This window comes from Rana temporaria, chromosome 6, assembly GCF_905171775.1.
Source record: "Rana temporaria chromosome 6, aRanTem1.1, whole genome shotgun sequence".
In the NCBI taxonomy this organism is placed as follows: Eukaryota; Metazoa; Chordata; class Amphibia; order Anura; family Ranidae; genus Rana; species Rana temporaria.
In genome coordinates this window covers 143,718,925-143,738,441 of record NC_053494.1, presented here as the reverse complement: position 1 = coordinate 143,738,441, position 19,517 = coordinate 143,718,925, and the positions used below count along the sequence as shown (strand labels likewise).

The following is a 19,517-nucleotide window of genomic DNA, read 5'->3' as shown; positions in this document are numbered from 1 at the left end:
TGCACTAAATTAGATATCAATCAGTTTGAACAAGGGCTGTGATCTTACCATAACAAACACCCTTGGTTTAGGAATGTGTTCAGTGCTAAATGGACCCTAAAGCAGCATTCACTTAGAGAACATGTTAAAGCTGGATTCCAGGGAAAAAACAATAGAAAGATAAAATACATAAAGGTGCATCTCATAAAATTAGAATACCTTTAAAAAGAAAAACTTATTTCAGTAATTCAATTAACAAAGTGAAACTTTTGTATAGATGCGTTACACACAGAGTGATATATTTCTAGCTCTTCTTTCCTTTAATCTTGATGATTATGACTTACAGCTAGTGAAAATCCCAAATTCAGTATCTCAGAAAATGAGAATATTACATAAGACTAATAAAAAAAAGTATTTTTACATAAATGTTGGCTTACTGAAAAGTATGTCCATGTACAGGAAAGTATGCACATGGTCGGGGCTCCTTTTGCATGAATTACTGCATCAATGCAGCGTGACATGAAAGCGATCAGCCTGTAGCACTGCTGAGGTGTTAGCCCAGGTTGCTTTGACAGCGGCCTTCAACTAGTCTGCATAGTTGAGTCTGGTCTCTCTTATCTTCCCCTTGACAATACCCTACAGATTCCCTATGGGGTTTAGGTCAGGCAAGTTTGCTGGCCAATCAAGCACAGTAATATCATGATCATTAAACCAGGTATTGGTACTTTTGGCAGTGTGGGTACGTGCCAAGTGCTCTAAAATTTCCTGGTAGAGGGCTGTGCTGACTTTGGACTTGATATAACACAGTGGACCAACACCAACAGATGACATAGCTTCCAAATCATCACTTACTGTGGAAACTTCGGACAATAGGTGTTGGAGGGGATGTGGACAGGAGGGTACCCTACTCCCCCTTTGGTGGTCATGCCCAAAGATCAGAGGATTCTGGCAAGAGATTGCCCCTTGGGTTGGAAGGCTATCTCCCGAAGAAATAGAATTGACACCTCTAAACTTTTTATTTCACGGGTCAGCAAGGTCCATGGGATTATATAAAGAGAGTATTACGCCCCACTTATTAAATGCGGCAAAATTATTAATACCTAGATTATGGAAACAGGATAAAAGGCCAACTATTCTTGAATGGAAGAGAGAAGTGAATTTAATTATGGAGGCAGAAAGATGGATTTCCAGGGTTAAAGATAGGAAGGAAAAGTTTAGAGAAATATGGTCACAATGGGAACAATGCTGGCTAGAGATTGAATAATTTAAGGAGCTGCAGGAAAATGTAAGGGAAAGCCTGTGGGGAAGGGGGGGGGGGGTGGAGACTAATTTGTTTGTGAGTTTTTGTCAGTTTTTTTTTTCTTCTCTCTTAGCTCTTAATGTGAATTCCAGTGCGGCACTGCCCCTAACCCCCACCTGTATAGGATTAAGAGAGGGGGGCACTGAGGGTGGGGGAGGGGAGAAGGGAAGAGAAAGGGAAAGAAAGGGGGAAATAAATTAAATACTTTTTTTTGGGGGGGGGGAGGGTTATGAGTGTGTAATGGGGATGGGAGGAAGGGGAGGATATAAAAAGGGGGGGGGTAAGTTATTAGTGGTTTTACGGCCTTTTAGAGGCCTCAGGTTTTGAACACTTGGTAAAAGTGTTTTAAGGGGAAGGTGATGGGGCTATAAGGAATAATGAGTGATGAGTTGAGTGTTAGAGGGGTTAATGGCTTTTTAGAAGCCTCATATCTAAGGGGTCACCAAATATTATTATTATTTTTTTGGTTTATTATAGTGGGGGGGAGAGGAGAGAGTCGCTGGGAATAAGTGAGGGTGGAGGGGGACGATTTTTCTCTTTTTCTTTTTTTTCTCTCTTTTTCTTTTTTCTTTTCTTTCCCCAGGGGGAAGGGGAATGGGATACAGATAGGAATGTTTATGGTATAATGGTGTGATACATTGTAATATATTGTTAAACGGAAAGTTTGAAAAATTAATAAAAATGTTGATAATAAAAAATACTGTGGAAACTTCACACTGGACCTCATGCAACTTAGATTCTGTGCCTCTTCACTCTTCCTCCAGACTCCAGGGCCTTGATTTTCAAATGAATTGCAACATTTTCCAAAGTCAGCGATGATTTGGGGAGCCATGTGTTGCAGCGTGTTGCAGTGCTAACATACCGCAGCACACCATTATATCGGCATATGCAATATTTTTTGTGATCATACTTTAAAATCACTTTGAATTTCACCAATACAATTCTGGTGTTTAACTTAAATTTTGGATAAAAGTACTGTTAGTGAAATTCGCAACCATATCCTCGAGATGTTGCTGTGCTAAATAAATATATTACACTAAAATATGGACTTCGGTCGTTAACCACTTCCATACCAGGCACTTACGCACATTCCTGCCCAAGCCAATTTTCAGCTTTCAGCGCTGTCGCACTTTGAATGACAATTGCGCGGTCATGCTACACTGTACCCAAACAATTTTTTTATCATTTTATTCCAACAAATAGAGCTTTCTTTTGGTGGTATTTGATCACCTCTGCGATTTTTTTTTGCGCAACAACTAAAAAAAGACCGAAATTTTTAAAAAAAATAAAGTTTTTATTTTTTTCAGTTTTTTTTTGTAAATAAGTATGTTTTCTTCTTCGATTATGGGCACTGATATGGCGGCACTGATGGGCATGATGAGGTGGCACTGATGGGCACCAGTGAGACGGCACTGATAGGCGGCACCGATGGGCACTGATAGGCGGTGCTGGTATGTGGCACTGATGGGCACTCATAGGCGGCACTGATGGGCACTCATAGGCGGCACTGATATGCACTTATAGGCAGCACTAGGCACTCATAGGCGACACTGATGGGCACTCATGGGCAGCACTTATGGGTGGCACAGATGGGCAATGATAGGTGGGCACTGAGAGGTGGCACTGATGGACACTGAGGGGTGGCACTGATGGACACTGAGGGGTGGCACTGATGGCATTACTGGGCATCATTTTTTTATCCCAGTGCCTATGTTGCCAGTCAGTGCCCATTTGTGGGCACTGATTGGCATCTTTCTCATTTTTTTTCCACTGCCCCCTTCCCTGGTGGTCCATTGTGGGCATCTGAGGGGGGGCTGCGCTGATAAACAATCAGCGTGAACCCCCCCTGTCAGGAGAGCCGCCGATCGGCTCTCCTATACTCGCGTCTGTCAGAAGCGAGTGAGGAAGAGCCATCATCGGCTCTTCCTGTTTACATCGTGATCAGCCGTGATTGGACACGGCTGATCACGTGGTAAAGAGCCTCCGCCGGAGGCTCTTTACTGAGATCGGAGATGCAGGGTGTCAGACTGACACCCCGCATCACCGATCGCCGCGCTGCGCTCCCCCATGGGCGCGCGCCGGCATGTAATCTTGCAGGACGTCAATAGACGTCCAGTCAGGATTTCACAACCACTTCCCGGATGTCAATTGTCTATTGACCAGGCGGAAAGTGGTTAAAGTGGTTGTATAGTCTTTTTTTTACTTTTACCTAAAGGTAAGCCTATAATAAGGCTTACCTGTAGGTAAAAAGAATATCTCCAAAACTTGTACGGTTTAGGAGATATTTCCCGGGCAATGAGCCGCTGACTTCAGCGGCACATGCTCATCGGGGATTCTCGGCTGAAGGCCCGGCAGACGATGGACCTTGCCAGAAAGAAGTCTCCCGCGTGCATGCGCGGGAGTGACGACATCGCGGCTCCAGCAACTCACAGCGCTGGAGCCGCGATACCCGGAAGACACGCCGAGTCAAAATGTCAGCTGCCTTGGCGTGGACCGCGTGAGATACTGACGCCTCATTCTAAGGTAAGTATTTCATAATAAGGTAGTATGTGGTGCATACTAGCTCATTATGCCTTTTACCTTACAAGTATAGTAAAAAAATAGAAATGTCAGCGGGTTTACTACCGCTTTAATTGCATTGTTGCTTGAAAAAGCATGGTATGAGCACAAAAAATGAAACCACTCTGCATTTATGCTTGTAATGCTTCAATTGTTCTTAAGAATTACAGGTGCTGACATCAACATTCCAATAGTGTATTTCCCTTCTACCCACTGTACTGTGAAACAATTTGCGTTTAACTCATTCAAACGTATAACTAAAGGCTATCATACAGCAGCAATCGTAAAGGATAAAGGTCAAGTTCAATGCACAATTAAACCTTTTGTTCACTGCTGCCTTTAAAATGGGGCTATTAATATTGCAATACAGAATTCGCGTGTTGCCATTGCTGCAGAAATTTGAGTTCTGTTCTAGTGACTTGTGAACTGTTACATGATAGCTCAAATCAACCCCTTAAGTTGTTAGTTCATGGCAAAAACAAATCCACAGAGCGCCATAATTAAGCATGTTTGCCAAGCAGGGATATAAACTACGGTAGTTTATCGCATCTCTAGTGTAACCTCACCCTATACCAAGACTGAGGCCGAGTACTCACGAGCAGACATGTCCGATGAAACCGGTCCGCGGACCGTTTTCATCGGACATGTCTGCCCGGGGACTGCCCGGGGACTTCTGTTCGATGGCTGTACACACCATCGAACAGAGGTCCGCGCGTAAACAATACGCGGGGCGTGTCCGCGGTGTCGCCGCGTCGATGATGCGGTGTCGCCGCGACAATGACGCGGCGACGTGGGCGGCCTGCCTTTAAAATGCTTCCACGCATGAGTCGAAGTCATTCGACGCATGCGAGGGATGGCGGGCGGCAGGACATGTACGGTAGGTCTGTACAGACGACCGTACATGTCCGGGCGGACAGGTTTCCAGCGGACTGTTTTAAAGCAAGTCCAGGAAACAGTTGTCCGCTGGAAACCTGTCCGATCCGCCCGAAAATGGTCCGCTCGGGCCTACACACGGCCAAACATGTCTGCTGAAACTGGTCCGCGGACCAGTTTCAGCAGACATGTTTGGTCGTGAGTACGGGGCCTTAAAGGGAAACTATACTTGGAGAGGACTGAATGCTGCTACTCTGACCTCTTTTTGAAAATGCTAGTGGCCTGGCTGTCATGTTGCTCGTCAATTTTGTTTATTGAATATTAAATAATAAAGACAGTTACAATTAATAATAAATAGTTACAACAAATGGTAATATTAGTTAAGTATATGATAATAAATTGGATGGAATTATACATATCTGAAGATTAGATTTTTTTTTACATAAACAGGTTATCAACTCGAAAATGAAATGTTAAGTTAATATAAACAATTGAAAAATGTAATATGTAAATATGTGCTAATACACTTAGCTCCAGGCATATTCAATTAATTAATATATAGTCACTATAGAAAGAAAGCTAATTGGAAATCAACTAATTCAATAAAAACTTCAAAATTTTACAATTATTGTAAGTAATAACTTAATATACCAGTAGTATTTATGTATAATATATTACCATTTAAAGATGGTAATACAAAAAATAGGGAAATAGGAAAAAAAGGACAGAGTAATAGTAAAAGGAAAAGAATGAAGGTAAGAGAGAAAAGAGTCTAGGGTAAGAAAGTTCTCCGGAGCATCTATATTGTAAGAATATTATTAAGTTAGTACAGAAGATAAATGTTCATGTTTAGTACTTGTTTCCACTCATAATGTTGAATAATATTATAGTATATCAAGGTCTTAATAGGGAATTGTCTGGGATCATAGGAAGAAAATACGTCATCCAAGGATTCCATATTTTCGCAAAATTTTGTATAGTATCGTTTGTTATGGCTTCTGATTTGGAAAGGATCATTGCTTGGTTTATTCTGTGTTTAGCTTCAGAGATCATTAAAGCAGAGGTTCACCCTAAAACAATTATATACCATTCCAACCATCATACTGCCGACATGTACAGTATGCTGTTTTTTTTTTTGCTGTACATACCGTTTTATCGTTGTTTTTCTTTCCGGACTCCCGCGGGGAATAGGCGTTCCTATGAAGAGGCGTAGATGATTGACGTGCGGCTAAGGCGCTTCACGCGTTTCGAAAATAGCCGGACTGGGACTCGGCTATATACAGCGCCTGCGCAGTCAGCTCCTAGTCTGTGCGCAGGCGCCGTATAGCGCCGTATAGAGCCGAGTCCCAGTCTGGCTATTTTCGGAACGCGTGACGCGCCTTAGCCGCACGTCAATCATCTACGCCTCTTCATAGGAACGCCTATTCACCGCGGGAGTCCGGAAAGAAAAACAACGATAAAACGGTATGTACGGCAAAAAAAAAACAACATACTGTACATGTCGGCAGTATGCTGGTTGGAATGGTATATAATTGTTTTAGGGTGAACCTCCGCTTTAATGTATTGGTTTTCCAAGCTTTGGCAATGGTTTGCTTTGCGGCTGTGGTGATCTGGAGAAAGAGCCTAAATTAAGTGTAAGAAATATGAACTGGTTTTATATTTAAAAGCGCAATAGGCGTGTCTGGAATGATAGCTATCTTAAATATTTTAGATACCAAAATTTTATTCCAGAACTTTTTTGCAATTGGACAATCCCAGAATGTATGTAAGTGTGTTCCCAGACCACCACAGCCACGAAAACAGAATGGGGAGCATTGAGGAGCATATTTTGCAATTTTAACAGGTACCAGTGCATGATTATTTTATAGTTTGTTTCCAAAGCAATTATATTTTGAGAAGACATTTTTGTATTGGCCCAGAATAAATTCCAGTCGGAAATGTCGATTTTAGTTCGAAGTTCTTTCTCCCATTTTTCCACATATGAAGGTAGCTTTGAGTCAGAAGTAGAGATCAGATGATTATATAACATTGAAATAAGACCTTTGGTATGAGGGTCTTGTTTACATTTACGTTCGAATTGTGACATATTACTTAATTGATTAGTATCATGTAAATAAGGTTACATTTTTTTTTGATTTGTAAGTAGCGAAAGTGTTCAGAAGTCCGGAGTTTGTGATGTTCACATATTTGAGGGAATGTTTTGAATGAGGTTAATGTTAAAAAAAATCAGCTAATTGTGTTAGGCCAGCAGAAGTCAATTTTTTGAAAGTATTAGGGTATATGTGGGCTGGGTAAAATTTGGGGTTTCTGATAAATGATATTAACCACTTCCATACCGGGCACTTACGCCCCTTCCTGCCCAAGCCAATTTTCAGCTTTCAGCACTGTCGCACTTTGAATGACAATTGCGCGGTCGTGCTACACTGTACCCAAACAATTTTTTTATCATTTTGTTCCCACAAATAGAGCTTTCTTTTGGTGGTATTTGATCACCTCTGCGGTTTTTATTTTTTGCGCTATAAACAAAAGAAGAGTGACAATTTAAAAAAAAAACACTATTTTTTACTTTTTTATTTAATAAATATCACAATTTTTTAAAAAAAAAACGTTTTTTTTCCTCAGTTTAGGCCGATATGTATTCTTCTACATATTTTTGGTAAAAAAAATCGCAATGATCATATATTGATTGGTTTGCGCAAAAGTTATAGCGTTTACAAAATAGCTGATGGATTTATGGCATTTTTATTTTATTAATTTTTTTACTAGTATTGGCGGCGATTTGCGATTTTTTTACTGTCACCGTGACATTGCGGCGAACACATCGGACACTTTTGACACGTTTTTGGCGCCATTCACATTTATACAGCGATTAATGCGATAAATATGCACTAATTACTGTATAAATGTGACTGGCATTCAAGGGGTTAACACTAGGGGGTGAGGGAGGGGTTAATATGTATACCTGAATTGTGTTCTAACTGTGGGGGAAGGGGGGTGACTGGGGGAGGTGACCGATCTATGTCCCTATGTACAAGGGACACAGATCGGTCTCCTCTCTCCCCTGACAGGACGTGGAGCTCTGTGTTTACACACAGAGCTCCACGTCTTGTCCCTGTAGCCGCCGATTCCGAGTGCCTGGCGGACATCGCGACCGCCAGGCACGCGCATCGGCATCTCGGGGACGCGTCGGGCGCGCGCGCGCGCCTCCCAGTGGCCGCAAGAATACAGGATGTCAAATGACGTCCTGTTGAATATTCAGAGTCACCGTGGAGCCGTCATTTGACGATGGCCCGGTACTCTAGTGGTTAAAAATGTATGTGGAGATTGCAAACCTTTGGTTATTTTAAATTTATCCCAAATGGTAATTGTATGTTTGGTTATTTTATTTTCAATTATTTTATGGTCAGAAGAGGTAGACCATATTAGATTAGGCAAGGATTTTGGGTTGCTATCAATTTTTTCAATTGCTACCCAAAGAGGGATTTCATGTTTTGTATGATATTTGGGGATATTCGCTATTTGTGCAGCATGGAAATAGGTGGTAAAATTGGGAAAGCCTAGTCCAACTTTAAATTATGGGAGATATAGTGGCCCAGATTCAAGAAGCACTTGCGCCCGCGCAACCATAGGTTGCGCGGCGCAAGGGCTTACTTGCTCCGGTGTAACGAGTGCTCCTGATTCAGGAACCTCGTTACACCGACTGCAGCCTAGGATGTGACAGACATAAGCCTCCTTATGCCTTCACATCCCAGGCTGCATTCTTGCGTTGGCCGCTAGGGGGCGCGGCCATTGTGATCGGTGTATAGTATGCAAATTGCATACTACCACCGATTCACAAAAGTTGCGCGGGCCCTGCGCACGCAAGGTACGGAGTTTCCGTACGGCCACTTTAGCATAAGGCTGCTCCTGCTAATAGCAGGCGCAACCAATGCTAAAGTATAGCTGCGCTTCCCGCTCGCGACGTTCAAATTTGACGTCGTTTACGTAAGTGAACCGTGAATGGCGCTGGACGCCATTCACGTTCACTTAGAAGGAGCATGCGCTGTTCGCTCGGCGCAGGAGCGCGCCTAATTTAAATGATTCCCGCCCCCGGCGGGATCATTTACATTAGGCGCCCTTACGCAGGGCTATTTAGCATATCGCCCGCGCAATTTACGGAGCAACTGCTCCGTGAATCGCGGGCAAAGCGCAATATTTGCGTGGGCGCAGAGAAAAAATTTTGCTCTTTGCCCACGCAAATATTGCGCGATTCTACCTGAATCTGGGCCAGTGTGTGTGAGGGTAAGCGGGATTTTAGAAAATTCCATATAAATGCTTGTGTTTTGCGTTGAAGATTTCTCAAGAAGTATGAGGGTATTGGAATGAGTAAAACACGAAAAAGGTATAATATTTTTGGAAGTATAGTCATTTTGATGACATTTATTTAGCCTATCCATGATATTGGGAGAGTAGACCATTGTTTTAGATAATTAATAATTTTTCGTAATAGTGGGGGATAGTTAGCAGAGAATATGTCGGTGAGATCAGGAGGGAGAGTAATACCTAGATAAGTGAGGTGTGTAGATGACCAAGTTAAAGGGAGGGACGTTTTCGCTTGCTGTAATGTATCTGGAGATAAAGAAATATTTAGCTGTAGATTTTTGTGAATTTATTTTAAAACCTGATATTCGGGCAAATTGGTCTAATTTGTTGATAAGATTAGGGGCAGTAATATGTGGGGAAGTCATACAAATTAAGATGTCATTAGCAAATAAGCAAAGCTCATGGGAGCTAATTCTATACCTTTGATTGAGGGATCTGCACGAATGGATTGGGCAAGGGGTTCAATCAATATGGCAAATAGGAGTGGGGAGAGAGGACATCCCTGGCGTGTACCTCTATTGATATCAAACATGTCAGATTTGTATCCTGCGTACTTAGCATAAGCTTTGGGTTTATTATATAATGAGGAAACTCAGCTTAGAAAGTGGGGGCCAAAACCCCATTTTTGTAGAGCGAAATGTAAATATGACCATGATACAGTGTCAAAAGCTTTTTTGATGTCTAGTAATACAAGGCATGTAGGTATTCGTCTAGTTTTAGCTGCTTGGATCAATAGGGCTGTTCTACAGACATTATCTGAAGCTTGGCGAAAGGGGATGAAACCTACTTGATCTTTGTTGATTATATTATTAAGCCGAAATGCCATAACTTTCACTAGTACAGGGGTTCCCCGACTTACGAACGTCCGACTTACGAACTTCTCCTACTTACGAACCGGGTGCTGCGGGGACGCTCAGTTATTTTCTGCGGACGTCTGCTGTTCTGCGCATGCGTGGCCAGACAGAGCCTCGGGAAATGTCCGAAATTGGCCACGCATGCGCAGAACGGCATTCGATGGAACATCGGAAAACATTGAAAATGTCCATAATTGCCGTCTGCGCATGCGCGGCCAACTTATGAACATTTCCGATCTACAAACAGGAGGAAAGTCCCTAACAGGTTTGTAACCTGGGGACCCCCTGTAGTTTTACGTCTAAATTTTATAAAGATATTGGCCTATAATTTGCACAGGCTGAGTCATCTGACTGAGGTTTAGATCTCATTGTTATTATTGCTGTAAGGGTTTCTGATCTAAAAGATTGATTGTTGAGAAGGGAGTTGAATGCTTCTGTCAACATGGGAGTTAATACATGGTAGAATTTTTTGTAGTAGAGGGCTGAGAACCCATTGGTCCTGGACGTTTGTTTGGTGTGAGGGATTTGATTGCCAGTTCAATTTCAGTAGAAGTAATGTGATTTTCAAGATTGTCGTATTGTGTCTGAGGCCGGGCTGTCATGTTAATCCAACACATTTTTGAGCCTAAACTAGAAAAAGGTTTCAGAGCAGAAAAGTCATAATGAAGTCAGTGCTTTTAATCTACATACTGAAGCTGACTGCATGCTGAAGCACTTCTTGATGAGACTCTTGTCCTTATCAACATGGGGATAAGGTGATTTGCCCCTTACTCTGTAGAGTGCCCTCCCAATGTTGAGGACATGTGGTCTGGCATGGCCAAGTTTGCTGCCCCCTTTCTGTTGGCCACCCAGTCTGAATGGGTCTATTATAAATCTTTAGAGGGATCCTCTAGGTTTTTTTTCCTTCCTTTTTTTATTTTAAAGGACAGTACACTTTTTCTTTTAAGCATTGCGTATTGTTCATTTAAGAAAAACAAACCAAAAAATGGTGTGCCCCCCTAAAAAAATGTAAAGGACCTTTATCCAGGCATGCAGCCTGGGTGGCCAGGAAAGGGGCAGCAGGCATGTGACCCCCTCCTGAACTATATCAGACCACATGGGGAGGGCACCTTTTAATGGGCACCCATGTTGATGGGAACAGGGGTCTCTTTCTCACATTGTTTTGTCCCTCAAAGGGAATGTGGGGGTATCCCAGATATCCAGCCCAACCGAGGTGAATAAGTATGGAGTACATAGTACCCCTACAGTATGTACTAATTCACAAAAAAAATGTAAATTGCAACTAAAAACACCCACTCTGTGAAAAAAGTCCTTTGTTGAATAATATATAAGAAAAAATAAATATCTCACAATTTAAATAAAATTCAATCATGTCTTGTCTATCAATATAGATCCACATCAGTCACACTATCCGATGCTCAACTATGTTGACCCACTGCCATTACGACCTGCTGCCAATGCTACCCCACTGCTACTCCAATCGCAAATGACATATCACTGGTGCTGCTGGAATGTAAACAGCACCTGTGAACCTGAGTGACATTAACAGCAGACTTCTGACGAATGTTCTGGAGGTTTGGACAGGCAAACTAGCTAAATATGGCCAGTTTGTTTCACGCACAGATTTGTTTTAGGACAAAATGATCCCTAGTTAGCTGTAAATATAAGTCAAACAACTTGCACTGGCAACAGCACATCCCAATATTAATTTATATTATGGCACAAGGGACTGAATTTCCACAAAAGATCTGTAACATTTATCTAGGACAGTGTGAAGTCTAAATGAAGCCTGGTTGCCTTATCTTTGGCTTAGGACTTACGCCCATCAAAGGGTGTTTCGGGGATGCAATCAATTGTACCAGCAACAGAAATGCTGCACCCCAAGAAAATAATATTCTTCCTTTATTAAAATAGCTAACAGGAACTAGTTCTATACTGCTATGTTTTGTGCAAGGCACAGCGATTTAAAAAAAAAATGACAAAGCCACTACTCATACAAAAAATATACACAAAAATTTAAAATAACACTTAAAGGCGTATTTATAAAGCAGTGAATGTGAAATTTACCAGAAATTCATTTATGTTGAAAAAAAACATGCACCTGCAGTAAATGTTTGGAGAACATCGGATTTGCTGCCTCATAAATATGTCTAGACACTATAATCATATGATTATACTAAAGTCCCTTTAAAAGCACACTGGAAGATACGGGCAAATGCAAACGCATCTTACATGACAAGGGCGCGTATCAACCATAACATCTTCTTTTATTGTACTGGAACTAGAAAGTTTATTTTCTCTCTCTAAAACTGCACTTAGGCTTGATTCACACCTATGCATGTTGCTTTTGACATTTCTGCAGTGCGATTTTGCCACAATTTGCATTTTTTTACACTGTATATAGCTGGCTGCTAAGGAGGGGGCTGGGAAGCTGACCATCACGTCCTTAACAAGTACGGAGGAGGAAGAAGCAGGGAAGAAGAAGACATTTTTAATAAAGGACTTGTCAAAAACTGTCTGTTGTCTTTTTTCACACTACACTACTTTTTTTGGTAAATGGGTAGGGGTACAATGTACCCATATTCATTAACATAGGGGGGAGGCCGGGATCTGGTGGCCCCCTTCTTATAGAGGACTTCTGGATTGTTATAAGCCCCCCACCCTCAGACCCTGCCAACCACCGGCCAGGGTTGTTGGGAAAAGGCTCTTATCCCCATCAACATGGGGGCAAGGTGCTTTGGGGTGGGAGGGCACCCCCGCCCCAAAACACCCACCCCCCCCCATGTTGAGGGCATGCAGTCTGGTATGGTTCAGGAGATGGGGGGGCGCACTCATACCCTCCCTTTCTTGACATACCGGGCTGCAGGGGGGGGCGTTGGGGTCCTCACCAAATCCATACTAGACCAAAGAGCCTGTATGGACCTAGGGGGGATCCCACACTGTTTTTTTACCCGGCAATTTTTTTGGACATTCAGCTATCAGCGGGGGAATCTGGTCCATTGAAGTCTTTTACATGCAAAACGCTGCATTTTTCAGGAAAAAAGTCCCTGAACCTTTCCAAAAATGCAGAGGCACAAACATGCATTATTTTCCACGTTAAACAAATTCCCTGCATTTCTTAAAAATGCATGAAAAAATGCATTCATGTGAATCAAGCATTAGACTTTAATGAGTAATAATCTGCCTACTTCTCGGCCTACTATGGCCTAAATGCCATATGTTAAAAAAAACTGTACTTTATAGTAATGTAGTAGGGGTCTTTTTGGGTCTTTTTTACCTATTCACCAATACATGACCAATTATCCTGCCTTGCTACGCTTCACACCTTTCTCTATTCAAGGCATGGCTTTCATGTGGGTTTTCATGTCTCACATGCCTGAAACAGCTGTATATATGTTTCTGTAAATAGCTGTTTTATTCTTGCTGGATTTTATGCTATCTGGATGAGCATTTAGCAACAGAGATATAAAGGAATCAGATGGATCTGCCCACTATTCTTAAAGGAGGAATAAACACCTTACTTTCTGCATTTGAGGTGGAAGTGATAGCATGTAAATTACCATCTGTTTTAAGAAAGCTCTGCAGTGCATCACAATATATTCCTGCAAGCAAAGTAGACAAACCACTCATGTTTTTCATTTAAGTTAATGATCCCCATTGTATCATTATTTTTTTTACATGTAATTGATCCAAGAATAGAGTAGGCTTGATCTACACAGACCCCAGAGATTCAAGTCATTTGTAGATTACACAAAAAGCCATAAAGATTGATGTACACATATCTTGTGCAACATGCTCCAAAAAAGCTTAATCAGTCTTTAGTCCAGTATGACTGGGTTGTTGTCTTCTTTTGAATCATTTATATCAAGTCCCTTTAACTGCTGCATCAATTCTGTCAATTCTCATAAACAGTCAATCTGATTGTCAGTGACACAAACTGGAACACAAAGCTATATCTCTTGGATATAGGTATTGAACCAAGTTAATGAGCCAGAGCCTATTAAATTGCTGACACTAGGGTTCCTTGGTGATTTTACATTTTGGCACACATAGTTTATCCTTAAAGTGTTTTTTTTTAATTAGTTTTGGAAAGAGGGGAGAGGGATTTGAACACCTGTCAGTTTGTATTGCTGTTTGAGCCCCCATTAGGGATATTCACCCTCTCTTTTTGTCATGTTTACCACAATTGTCGAAAGTAAAAGAAAATGCCAAGTTTGGGGTTGAAATCAGAGTAATAATAAAACGTCCAATGAGGACACTAGTGACCCTGGTGACACACTGGGATTTCCTCACTTTCAAGAGATTTTCTCCAACTTCCGGAGACAGGAAGTGAAGGAAATTCTCTCCAATGTTACACAGATGGCAAAAAACTGACATGGGTTAAACCCTCCTTTATTCGATCAAAAATTAAAAGAAAATTGCCTTTAGTTACACTTATGCCTCGTACACACAGCCGGACTTTCCAAAAAAAGTCAGGCAGGCTTTTTTTCTCGGAAAGTCTGGCCGCGTGTTACCTCCATCTGACTTTTTTTGTCAGAAGCCCGATGGACCTTAGATAGAGAACCTGTTCTCTATCTTTCCGTCGGACTTCCAACGTACTCACGGCTGACATTTGCATGGTCAAAAGTAGGGATGCACCGATATATCGGTGGCCGATACATATCGGCCGAAAACCGCATTTTTGGGTCCCTGCCGAAACACATTAAAATTGCCGATAATGAACTTCGTGGGCGGGACCATTTTGTTTACAAGGGGGCACAGTTCTAATACATACATAGCCTGACAGACACACAAGCTGGCCGCCAGACATGTACAGCGCGGGCAGCGGCAGCCGCACTGTACAAATTGCGTGCCGACTGCCGATCGCGCTCCACCGGATTCCTCCTAGCTCCATTTCCTGTTTTTTGGACTCCCCCCTATGGGGGAGTCTTTTGGTCTAGTCCAGCGGCGTGAGCGGCGTGACGTCACGGCCGGAGGTGAGGGAGGACTCGGAGCGCTGGGCAGGCCAGGAGCTGTGTCGGAGCCTGTGACACAGAGTCAGACTAATCACACTGCCTGCCTAGGAGGAACCTAGTAGCAGCGTAACCTGATAAAATAGTAAGCACTAGCAGCACAGAACTTGTATGAAATGAAGATTTAACTTTGTTTGTGTTAAATGGCTGGATTCGGGGGGGGGGGGGGGAGTGGTAAACTAACTGAGACTGACCAGCACTTTCCTAATGAAAAAATGGCAGATAAAAAAAAGAATTATCTGCTATTTTTTCACAGTGGCACAGTGAGGCTGCAATTAATGTTTTTTTTTGGTAGTCAGAGAAGGCAAGCATGGCTCAATAACACAAAGTTTTTTTTAAAAAAACGTTTGTTTGTTATTGAGCCATGCTTGCCTTCTCTGACTACCAAAAAAAAACCATTAATTGCAGCCTCACTGTGCCATCATACGTCGCCACTGTGCCATCATACGTCGCCACTGTGCCATCATACGTCGCCACTGTGCCCATCAAACGCAGCCACTGTGCCAACAGACGTCGCCACTGTGCCCAAACGCAGCCACTGTGCCCATCAAACGCAGCCATTGTGCCATCACACGTCGCCACTGTGCCATCATACGTCGCCACTGTGCCCATCAAACGCAGCCACTGTGCCTATCAAACGCAGCCACTGTGCCAACACACGTCGCCACTGTGCCCATCAAACAAAGCCACTGTGCCAACAGACATCGCCACTGTGCCCATCAAACGCAGCCACTGTGCCCATCAAACGCAGCCACTGTGCCCATCAAACGCAGCCATTGTGCCATCACACGTCGCCACTGTGCCATCACACGTCGCCACTGTGCCCATCAAACGCAGCCACTGTGCCCATCAAACGCAGCCACTGTGCCCATCGAACGCAGCCATTGTGCCAACACACGTCGCCACTGTGCCCATCAAACGCAGCCACTGTAACCAATTATATACTATTTGTGTCTAATTTTTTAATAAAAGTTTGGATTTTATTATATTGAATTGGAGCTTTTCAATTCTGGTTATTTTAAATCAATGAAGCTAATTAAAATGTCTCATGTAATGCATACAATTATTGGAAAAAAAATTTAAATAGGGGGAAAAAAGAAAAGTAATTTTCGGTTTCGGTTTCGGACTGAATTTTTTTTTCATTTCGGTTTCGTTTCGGTTCTGAAATTTCCATTTCGGTGCATCCCTAGTCAAAAGTCTGACCGTGTGTACGAGGCATAAAATGTTACCCTGATTTCTGAACAAATGTTTATTTTTATTATTATCAATCGAGCCACTATTTATGATTTGATGTTATATCCCTGTGGACTATTTAGTTGCACAGCTACTCATAAGTATGTGAGTGGACAATAGTGCATTTACAGTGGTATAGTGATTGAGAGGTGAGTCTTTTTACTTCCTCCCAACCTCAGCTATTTATTCAAAAGCTAAAAGTGTACATTCATTTATCTCACATTCACACATTAAGATATTGCAGTAAGATTAAATGTTTTGAGAATACAACTATGGTATCTCTATTTACAACAATGAATAATGAAAATATCACTAGTAAACCCTGATTTGGCACTACTAGTATAATCAGCGAAAGGAGCACTACATTTAATAAGTTAACCATTAATAAAGAACATTAGTCAGTGACACAAAATGTTGTATTCCTATTGTTGAAATATTATTCTTACTTTGAAAATATGTGCATATCTACAGTCCATCCCTGTAGCAACAGTTGTTGGTTTTCATCTCTTCATAACAGCCAGAAGGGGGGGTAATCTTCTAATTACAAAAGCAAAAGCACACATCCCTGGGCACCCTTTAAATGTGTATCTTCAATGGAGGGAGCTGGACACTGCATGTTAACCCATCAGTTGCTTGATTATATTCTGAGGCCTCGTACACACGGCCGAGGAACTCGATGGGCAAAACACATCGTTTTGCTCGTCGAGTTCCTTGTGAAGCCGCCGAGGATCTCGGCGAGCCAAGTTTCCTCATTGACTAACGAGGAAATAGAGAACATGTTCTCTATTTGGCTCAACGAGTTCCTCGTCGGTTTCCTCGGCCAAAAGTGTACACACGACCGGGTTTCTCGGCAGAATACAGCTCCGATCGAGTTTCTGGCTGAATTCTGCCGAGAAACTCGGTCGTGTGTATGGGGCCTGAGACTTCTGTAACAGTAATCAAGCAACTCATTAGCACAGCAAAGCTAAAGTCTGCACCATCCAGTGGCCAGCAAAGAAGCAACATGCTTTTCTAAGGCGGTGCCCCGAGATGTGTTTTTTTACTCAGGCTCACAACTCTTTATCACTTATGCCCTCTGCTTTCAGTGCATTTGAATGTGTGACTACAAAATGGGTTATTGAGAGTGCAGTATGAATGATAGACACAGGCCTCCATGAAATGGATGCAGAATTTTATAGAAACAGGATTAAACAATTGATAATTGAACCTAAATCATACATGTAATCTTTGTTTTTTTTACTTTAGATAGTCTTTAAAAAATATTAGTTAAGAGGGGTCTTTTCAGACATCTTTTTGCTGCAACCACATTACCAACAGATCAATTGAAGAATTAATACATCACTTAGCCCCTGATATTTAGAGAATACTTTGATATCTAAAATCTGATTCTATCTTTTTTAATCCCTAAACTGTGCTTTGGTATAGTTCATAGTTTATTGATCAAACAAAATCTACTGCATAATATCATTTCAAGAACAAGCAATTCACAGAGATCATGGGAAGCGTCGGGACAGGATTCTTGTTCTTTTTTCCCACTACTTTTTCTTTTCAATTGCTTTACTCTGTATTTATTTCTTCTTTAGTACATCAAACTATTAGAACACTGTTCAATTTAGGGAAGCTACTTTCACTATTTTAATATAGCTTTAGGGGAACTTTTTTTTTTATTATCTGACTTGGCTTTTCTTGATATGTTTTTCCTCCCTTAATATCTATATGGCAGCTGAAACTGTTCTAAAAATATTGATGATGATGCAATCTTAAAAATCCATAGATAGCTGACAGAGACATATCAAATACCAACTCATGTCATAATCAAGATTTTATTTCCTTTATTTCCTTCCGAAGAAGGAGTTTGGGTAAACAAGCTCAGTAAGTTAGGGCGGCCATACATTGATCGAAATTTGGCTGGTCTAGGAAGGACCAGACAAATTTTGATCCATGTATCGGCAGGCTGGTTGTACAGAAGCCGATCTACTGACTTCTGTACAATCAATCAGTGCCACGGGCTATAACCGGAAAAACTGATCGGTGTGTTCTGGCAGCAGGGAAGGCTCCCCACTATCAGAACACAAAATCAAGTGTGTGGATAGGGGAAACAGGTCATTTTTTCTTCCTTCAAGTTGCTGGTTGAAGGGGAAAAAATATTAATGTATGGCCAACTTTGGACAAGACTTCTCTCTACTAGGTTTACTGTTTATTTTTTTCTTCCTATGAGTTCTAAGGTTCCACTAAGGCTACCTAGGAGATGTTACCGTCCATGTATTGTACATGTCCAGCAATAGCATTTAGTAGTCATGTACTGTACATATGGCTGCTATACCAGCTCAATCCTTCCAATACAAAGGACTATTTAGCTCCATCACTGTCAAATATCTGACTATGTTATGGAGCATATGTTCCACATTATTGCAGAAAACCCTTATTTTCCATGAGCATTACTCAGACTGTAATATTTCTGTCTTTAACACCCAACTCCAAAAAGATTTATGAATGCAATAAGTATCTTTATTTGTCTTAATATTAACCCCCTGGAATCCCCTGTACAGTAACCCAGACTGGAATAGGGAGGGCCAGTACTAGTTGCCAATAGGCAATGATGCTGCCAGAAAGAGAGGGCAGACTTTATAGAGGAATGGTCCTGTAAATGTCTGCTATTCCTTCAATGTCCAATCAGCATGCTGAGAGTTTGTGGAAGTCGGGAGTTTGGAGCTATCCTGTAAGGGTACACTTGGATCACAATACTGGAAACATCAAATTATGACAGGTTTCTATATATTTATTTCATACTTATATTTTTATGCATGAATAAAGTTGAGCTATAAGTAGTAAAACCCCAGTGAGATTGTAGATACTGACCAAATACTGTCATACATCAGTGAATCCTATAAATGCACAATGTACTTGTGAATTTTGTGCAATATAAATAATAATATACTCACCATATTAGACTGAAAAATACAGTATATACTATAAATCAACTATAGGGTTACAGCGCTGTGCCTTCATATTATGGCCATGGGCATTCTCAGAGTTATTAAATCTTTATACAATGCAGACAAGTCTACAGATGTGTCCTTAGATTTCTAGATATTATTTCCTTTCTAGCAAATGACCCCCATGTTTTCCATCATTCTGCATGATTAATGAGATGTCACATATTCTGTTTTTTATATTGAATTGTACTTTGCTTTGTGTCAGAAGTATTTGAAACATAAACACGTCATAGGAAATGTTATAATGTTATAATAAGTTCTACATAGAACTATAACAAATAAAGAAAAGAAAATGAATAAATGTACAGGAGCAGAACATCACAGTCTGTCATACATAACACATTGCCAT

At 41.5% G+C, this 19,517-nt stretch overlaps 1 protein-coding gene across 3 annotated transcripts in view; it reads right to left on the bottom strand.

Moving 5' to 3' along the window:
- Positions 1-19,517, bottom strand: part of VWC2L (von Willebrand factor C domain containing 2 like) — a 317,351-nt gene that overhangs the window by 141,105 nt on the left and 156,729 nt on the right. The gene's annotated exons all lie outside the window — the stretch shown is intronic.